This window comes from Helicoverpa armigera, chromosome 27 (assembly GCF_030705265.1).
Source record: "Helicoverpa armigera isolate CAAS_96S chromosome 27, ASM3070526v1, whole genome shotgun sequence".
Taxonomy (NCBI): Eukaryota; Metazoa; Arthropoda; class Insecta; order Lepidoptera; family Noctuidae; genus Helicoverpa; species Helicoverpa armigera.
Genome location: NC_087146.1, coordinates 1,794,835 through 1,804,116, shown reverse-complemented (window position 1 = coordinate 1,804,116; position 9,282 = coordinate 1,794,835).

Here is a 9,282-nt window from a genome sequence, read left to right as displayed (position 1 = left end):
AATACTATATAAGTAGGCAACCCACCCTCTATTTTTAGGGAGTATGGGGCGAGATACACGGATCGATTTTTAAGGGAATTTTCCTCTGACGTATACCGTTTAAATTCAATTTCATTCGCTGAATAATAAAGCAGAATATGATAAGAACTTCATAAATGTTTTGAAATGGAACAAGCGAATTTTTTTTCTGGATGTATCTACTTAGAAAACAGGTTAATAGTACCTATGATTTTGCAAAAAAACACGATTCTTTTAAGAAAAGTTGTATTCCAAGAATTATCAAGGTTCAAAGACAGTTCTTTCTTACCTAAATACATTTTTGCAGGTAGAAAATTCTTCCCCAGTGTGGACCATCGGAATAATCCCGCACAAGCGCAGTGGCCTCCTGTGACGTCACAATGTTTACACCCTCTCTCGCACATTCGATTGTTTTCTTTGTGTAGCGATTATAGACCTTATGGATTTTGCACAAAGAATAAAAAATAAAATACCTTCAATAAAAAAGGACCTATAGGTAAATTAAAATGTACCTACTAAGAAATAACCGACCTAATGATTTTTGAAAGGCATACTTAGTATGGATTTCGTTTTTCACGGATAAAAACCGCATGGCGACAAGGCGTTTCTCGGGTCAAAAGTTATTTATAAAATACCTGTAGAACAACAACAATAGGTGCTTTATAAAAGAGATTGATTAAAGGAAGATACTTATTTGCTAATACAGAATCAAATACTAACCAACAAATTAGAATTTTTAATTATTTTTTTTTTGTATACAACTTAACTAAACCATTTCAAAACGTATTTCCTCAATTTATTTAATCCAAAATAAAATAAAATCCAGTAAAAAAATTGTATCCTTAACTTCAATGCGCATTTTCATTCCACAAACACTCTATGCGTACGTGACTAGTCGCTAGCTATGTCTTGCAATCCGAGTTCGCCCTAAACGTCCTTTGTTACAGCCAGTCGTGATCATTGATTATGTTAATAACGACTGCGCAGTTTGGTTTTTAATGAGTTGTTTTTGTGATCAGCTGATGTTGATCATGCTAAATATTTTGGTGTAGTACCTTCTTAGACTGTGCAGCTGAAGGGTTTGTATGTTCGTTTAATTTCAGGAACTGCGGTTTTTCTTTAGAAGCTACATATAGTTTTTCATCGTTTATAGCTAGGGGCCAGACGCGAAACGCTATAAAAGAGATACTTTATCAGAACGAACCTGACCTACGCGTAACGAATTACCTAACTTGTGTGCTTTTATAATAATTGACAAACCTCTTTTTATGAAGTCGGTTAAAAAAGACGTATTACAGAAAAAATAGCAGCGTTTATATTACTATTTGAATATTTTCACTACAGTTGAATTTCCCTCTTCACTTCAAGATACACGTGGAAAAGTCCTCAATATACTGAATGAGACAACGTGGCTGCCTGCAATTCCTGGAACTGAATTGGGTCACTGTACTCTGTAGATGCCTACATAGTTTGTATAGGTGCTGTGGCGCATTGTGGCTATGCGAATAGATTTGTATGCAGTTGTCGGTGGGTAGGTATTTTGTTGATTGTATTATGTTGGATAGATAGCTTATGTGAGATAGGTAATGAGTAAGTTATGAGCTTAGGTATTTGGATTACTATGCATAAGTTAACTTATAATATCAGAAATAAATTTTATTGCAGGTAAGTAAAAGAAAAAAAAAACGATTTTGTGACGATACACCTAACTAATGTTGTATTTCACAAGATTTTGATGTTTTCTGTACTCTACCGTTATAAAAATTACGATAGTTTCTCAAAAAGCATGCAGACAGGACACATTTGTTAACTCCAATATTTTTGTTTAAACGCTTTTATAAACATAAGTTAAAGCTAAAAATAAGTTAAGTAAAGGAAAACCAGTAAAACAAACATTTTAGTTTTAGACCTACTCTGAAACCTGTACATAAAGTTCAAGACTATGTACATTCCAAGTTACTAATGAATAACAATGTTCACATACAGATAAAACAAGGTGTAAACTAAAGAAATACCCAAGTATTTCAAGTCAGCAGAAACGTGGCTTATCTCACGCGTTGGATTACTCAACTTCAAACGCAAGTGCTGCATTTGTAAACAGTTTCTATGTATTGCAGTGCTCATTACTTTGTAAGTATACATATATTTTTAACCAATGTTGACAAAAGAGGAGTGAAAAAAACAAGGAATTAAAGTTAGAATGTCTGTCCTTCCCAAGCACCGTACCTCGTAAATGGATGAATCGATTTGGACGTGGTGTTTTAGTCGAAAGCTACATACAAATAGGTATATTGAAGAGCTTATCTCATCCATTACCAAAGTTAAAATCTTTATTAAAATAAATCAACATAGATTCCCATTCAATAGCTTACATTATTCCATTGACTTATCTTTTTTGTTTGTATCCTAACTTACTATCCCATTAGAATTATTACTCTAATCAGTCAGAAAAGGGCTACATTTACAATTAAAATACTTACCACGTTAAAGCAAGGGCGTGGCCCCAATCTGGCCTGGTACCAAAGTTCGATATACAGTACAAAAGGGTGGATTCAGCAATGAATCATTTGAGACATTGGCAAGGACAAACGATCCTTCTATTCGGGGTCATAACGCTATTTATATAGTTATTCGTCCAAAATAAAATTACATGGTTCTTTATAAATAAAATTGATATTATATAAATAGATCGCTACAAAAGGTTCGTCTTCTTATTGAGTGTGCTGCAGTTAATTTCTATCTAGCCCTAACAACGGAGTTTTCTCAAATCCAAAAAACGGCTTCATGCGTCCAATTTTAAAGTCCTCCAAGGCATTACAAGATATAACACTACTAACTTCCAGATTCCAGGCTGCTTAATTAAATCATCGAACGAACATCGAACACCACATCCCGCCTACTAGTATAGTAAATCTAAGAAAATGTACAAACATAAGCATATTTTACGCTCTTCTAGCCTTTCAGCAGTTTTTGAATGAAGACTAACAACATCAATTTATTCTTCCATTACATAAATAGGATGACGAGTAACCTCGAAGGAATAATACCGGTGAAGCAATATATTTTCAAAGTTGAAATGAATGAGTTCTCATATTTACAAAGTAGTCATATAAATCTAAGCTTGCAATGTTGCATTGGATTTATGCAGTTATTTATGAGTTGAATAATTCTAATACTTCGTAGGACGTCTACAAAATATGGAGAATTTTAAACTAACTGATGTTAAAAATCTGTGAGAGGAAGATAATGTTTTGATAGAAGAATAAGGACATAATCACAAGGGAATATATAAAAAGAAAACTCAAAATGTGATTAATCGTTTAGCGTTATATTAGAATAAATACAATAAATACTTACAACTAGTTAAAACTACTAAAGAAACTTAATCTAGAACGGTAATTTTGAAACGTAATATGGAACTAAAACAGTTACAGTAAGTTTTTTCAACAAATTCCCGTATACTTGCATCAGCGATATAGTTTTCGGCTTAAAAAGAATCGCTATTGAGTCATCCGAATCCACACAAGTTACTGAATTCGGAACAACATTTTCAAAAGGCAAATTATCTAAATTCAACTTTGTGTTCTTAGCCAGAGAGCGCAAATTCGCTGCTTGGTTATCATAGAAAAATTCTTTTGGCATTGGATAATTTGCAGTCTCTTCTAAAATATCTGATGCTCGTTGACAAGGGATATTGAACATTGACTTGCTTGGAATAGGGTTCATTCCAGTTTGGCTGGAAGCTGAATTTCCTAACTGTTGTGAGTTTTCATACAGTGTAGGATTAAAATCATTTTTGCAGCCTTTTTTTGGTCGGAAAATAGGGACCATCATAGTTGGTATCTCTGAAACATTACTATTTTCAGTTTGTGTAGGATTTTTGTGTTCTTTTAATTTAGCTAATGCTGTTGATATTTTGGATAATATTTTGCTGAAGTCTGCTGTCTTGTTTTTCGGAGCTGGTGTATCTTGAATCTCCGTTTTATTTTCAGCTGTAATTTTATCTAGCATATAAGATTTATCATCGATAACATCTTGAATGCTTTTCAGTTTTTCTTCGACAATGTTTTCATAATCAATTATTACCGGGCTTGGGTACATTTCATTTTTCTCAGATTCCTTAATATTTTCTTTGATCTCTTCACATATTTTTGAGGTATCATTGATTTTATTTTCATTTTCGTCAGCAAGAAGGAATTTAATGATTTTTGCTACGTTGAGCAGTCGTTCTTTTTTGATTTTGGATGTACTTTTCATTGTTTGCAAAGCTGGCAGGATTTGTTGCCATTTGGAGTCTGTGGTAGATATTGACGATGTTTTGGAGTCATCAGTGGTCACTGGTGTTTGTTCTGATAGTATGTTATCCAGAGTTTGGGTAAATACTCCCTGGAAGAGACCATATTTTGTATTTAGTAAATAATAGTAAATTGTATATCGAAGTCAACTACCATATTTGGCCAATTAAAAAAACATAAAATACAATATATCTACAATGGATAAAATATAGTCTATTAAACTCCGAAATAGCTTAAATTTCTTATGGGTAAAAAAAAAACTAAACGGCTTAAGTAAATCCAATCCAAATAGCAAATCTTGCCTTCTTCTAAAAATATATAGTATTTATTTAAGATTTACTTACATTTAATACCACACAAAAGATAAATAATTTAACACTGACAAACATTTTCTTAATTAAATAAATAAGCTTAAAATACAACAAACTTCGAACAAAATTAACTTATCAATAAATCAATAATTATAATCGCAACGTTTTGTATACCGATTTTTATCGATTACAACATTGCGATTTCAATAATCGGTAAGTATGACATAACAAACAGTTATGTCGCATCACTATTCGATAAAATTCAAAATGTCACCGGAATTCGAATGGTCAATATAAAGTTTATTTTATTATCAGATATTTGTAAACACTTATCGTTTTCATAGAAAAAGTGATAAAGTAATTTTATAATTGAATAATTATTTAAGGATTTTTTGCTTACCAAGTTTCATAAAGGTAATTTAATTTAGCCTAATCAATCGAAAAATTAAAAAATGGCGGTGGCCATCCAACTGTTTAGGTAAGCAGGTAAGCACACGCAACTGTCAAAAATTCATTTAAAAGTTGGTTAATGGCTAACTTCAGGATTGCGAAGTTCACGACATCAAAATCAGGGGAGGGTGACAAAAGATGGATTTATGCCCATGCATTTATTTAATCTTTTGTTTGTAGCTAGTCCTAGTCTTACCTAGTCAATCTCAGATCACTTTGATCAGAGTAAAAAAACTACTTTATTTCCTCGTCCGCATTTCTAACAGTGAAAGAATTCAAAGTTCATCAGATGACCCCTCTCGCTATGTGTTGCAGCGGTGAGGGAGTGTCAGACTCTTATTGACTCAAACCCATCATGTTCCTTCTGAGGCTTTTATGTACCTGTGTCCTAAGTGCGCGGTAACTCGCGCGAACAATCCCGCACCTTACAAGTAAACTTTTATCAAGGTAGGGTTGCCCCATATAATTACGTTATTTAAATGAAGAAATTATTTTCGCTCGTTGATAGTAAATGTAATTTGTCAATTAATTGTGAAATTAATAGGTATAAATGCTAGGTTAAACAAAGGGTCAGTACATTCAAACTTTGTTTTTCGAAGAAAACAATAAAACCAAAAAAAAATGAAATCCTTCGCATTCATTTTGGTGGTGGCTGTTCTTGCCCAGGTAAGTTTTTTAAAATGGTATTTTATTTACTTCACTAATGTCAAAATACCTAACTTTAAAACAGCTGAACCGATTTTATTGAAATTTGTCTTAGAACCACCACTGTCATATTAAAAATCGCATTCAAATCGTTTTAGAGCTAGAGGTAGGTACAATGCCACAGACACACATAAGTAGCGGTAAAGCTTATTAGACCCCTCTTTTTAAGTAGGGGGTCCAAAATTTATATGCTAAACTTTTTCTTTTTATTTTAAACAATTTTCTTGTACTCTTTATCACACTACCTACATATTTTTTTCTTCTGCTTCTTTTTCTTATCCAATTTCAAAATAACTTTTCCATTTTATAGTCTAGCAACTTACAATTTCAATTTCTTTCTCCACAGAACGCCTACAGCCAAGCAATCTGCCGTGGCAGTGCCCCCATCACCATTTCATCCCCCCTCGTCACAGCAGTCGCTCAACCAAGCGTAGCTGCCAGTCTCGCCGACACTCTATCCCTCCTCACTGTTAGCAGCCTACTGTCAGAGACTCTGCCTCTGAACCCTAATGTAGTCGCCACTGTGCCGGTACCAGTGGGGCCTACTTATGCGTATGCTCCTGTGTCTTATGGTGGCTGTGGATGTGGTTGTGGCTGTGGGTATAACGGTCTTGGATACTCTTACATCTTCTAAGTGAAGAGATTTTTGAGCCTGTGGACGTCACGTTTTTTAAACGCAATGACAAGCATTTTTTCTTCGGTAAGAGCTTTTAACGCGCTTTTTTTCGCAACAAATGTCGATGGTGCGTTTAAAAAATGTGGTGTGTAGAGACATTTAAGGCGCAAGTTCACTGAAAACATGAGTTAGTTTTCTTAAAACAACTGTTTAAAATGATATTTTTCGTACAGCTTCAAAGTAAATAGTTGTTTTGAGAAAAATGGACGTTTATGTTGTTGGAGAACTTGGGCCTAAGTGGAACGTATTTTTTTTTTGGAGAACTGGTGAAAGCGATGTTTTTAGGGGGCTAAATTGGGAATATTTTTTTGAGGCAAACGGGGCAAAAACAATATCTGTATTCATGAAAGAGGTCTAAGAACATAAGAACTAAGGATTTTCATTTCTTGTCTTAATTATTAAAATGTGTGTAAATGAATTTGAATGTAAAGAAATAACATCGCATAAACATCGAAATTTGGTTAATGATTGTTCGAGCGAATGATAACACTTTTCACACGATTTTTAGCGCTTTCACACTGACGGTTTTTCTATACATAAAATCTGCTAGTGTGACAGCGCTCTTAGGGCCCTAATAGACAGCTTAGATTAAAATGATCCAACGAGCTTTGCGCCTGAAATTAATAAGTCCTGTGTGATAGAAATTGTTGATAATGAAAATATTTTTATTAATAGGTCAATAGTAATCTATTCAAGTATCTTCAGTTCAATTGGTTTTTAGTTTGTTGTTGTTTTTAATTACAGATAGGTACCGACCTAAATACTATGATCATATGTCTTAAAATTTAGTATATTGAAAATATTTCTCTGTAAACTAAAAAGAACCTACCAAAGACAAGTAAAATTTCAAAATGGGGAATTTGTTAATATTTTTTTGTTTGTGACATCAATGATAAAAATTATGTAATAAATATGTATTGTTATGATATGGTGTGAAATAAACTACATTTTATGAAATTACCTTATTGTTTTATTGCGTCCTACTTATTTTATGCAACTGTCTGTTTCTTTTGATATAATATCACGTATTGTGTATTAATCATATTGATTAATTTAATATTTTCTTAAACCAAATGAGTAATATTGGAAACTAGCTTTTGTCAGCGGTTTCACCCCCATACCTTAAGAATTATTCCGCGTATTTAGGTACCCGGACAAAAGTTGCCTATAGCCTCATCATCATTATCCGCCTAGCCTTTTTCCCAACTACTTACATAAATCATATTCTGGGGGTTTCCAGCCTATTCGGATGCAGGAGTAGGTACCAGTGTTCTACAAGGAGCGACTGCCTATTTGACCTCCTCAACCCAATTACACAGGCAACCCAGTATCCCTTGGTAAGATCGGTTGTCATACTTACTTGCTTCTACCATTTTAGAGGCCTGTAGTCTTCTCAATAAATAAACTATACTTACTTATTTAAATCTGAAATATATTTTCAACTTGGACCTGTACTTCCTGAGAATTGCTCTTTCAAACAAACAAACTCTTCAATCTAATACCTACTGGTAGATGTAAATATTCCTAAATAAACCGGACGCTATTGAAAACAACGAGGCTTTGTTGCTCACCCATGGAGTTAGTAGTTCATGTTTGAACTTTTTAACCGACTTCCCAAAAAGGAGGAGGTTCTCATTAAGAGGCTAGTTGTGACGAAAGTTCGGTGTTTCTTCTCATGCATGGTAGTTAGCTAGTGAAACCGTCTCGTTTCAAAATTGTCGATTTCAACAAATATAACTAATATTCTTTTTATTTTGGAAATGAATAGATAACAGAACACCTCTTTTTAAGAGATGGGAAATTATTGGAAATCTGAACTGACCCGGCTCGCTGGGTGGAGCGTGAAGGAGTGTCAGACTCTTACTGACTAAAACCCATCACGTTCCTTCTACTAACTGCTATAGCCCAGTCTGTCAGGGCGGCGATAACTCACGTGATCAACCCCGCTGTCCAAAAAGAGGACAACACCGCTGCAAAACTCTTGATTAAAATCTGGCAGCTGATGTTCAAATGGAGCGTCTGCCTATCAGAACTCCTCAACCAGGTTTCCCGGGCAACCTGATACCCCTATGTGCAAGAAGATATATGTAAGACTGGTTGTCAGACCCGACAGGTAGAAGCTACAAGTTTGTTTAATAATATTACATCTTTCATATTACAATTATAATGGTTTTATTTACACAGATATTTACAATACATATTTACAATAAAAATCAAAAACTATCCTAGTAAAACAAACAACTAAAAAGCGTCAAAAAATTCGTCCCCATCGCTGTCAACTGGGAGCGTGCCCAAGAGGCTGGCAGCATTACCTCGTTGGATCGCCATGCTGATTCTTTGTCCGAGGTAATAGCCAGCCTTCTGGTCACGAGAAGCGTCAACCAGCCGCCTTGAGAGATCTTTAAATAGAATGTGGGCATTCGGACCCCACGACCCGAGGGTTTCAACCCCAAACGGTTCGAAAATATAGTTTCCGACAAGGCCACTATATTTCCGCCGCTTGAGGTTCTCCGCAGCCGCAGCGGCAGCAGCAGCACAGCACGCAGAACTTGGAAGGTGTGATGGCGCAAGAGTATCGACACAGGTTGCGTCCCATACTAAAGGCCTACCCATCTTCCAAGGGAATAACGACATGCCGTCTGGTCTCTTACCGTCGTCGCGTGCCAAGCCGTTTGGTTCTAATACAGCTGGTACCCCGACGGCAACAAGAGCCCGACGTATAATGTCATTGATGTTTGCATGCCGGGCAATACGGCCCGCACTGCGGCTGCACGACAGGCCGTGGTGTCCGAGGCTGGTGACAGCCTCACCACAGTGGCAGCGATGA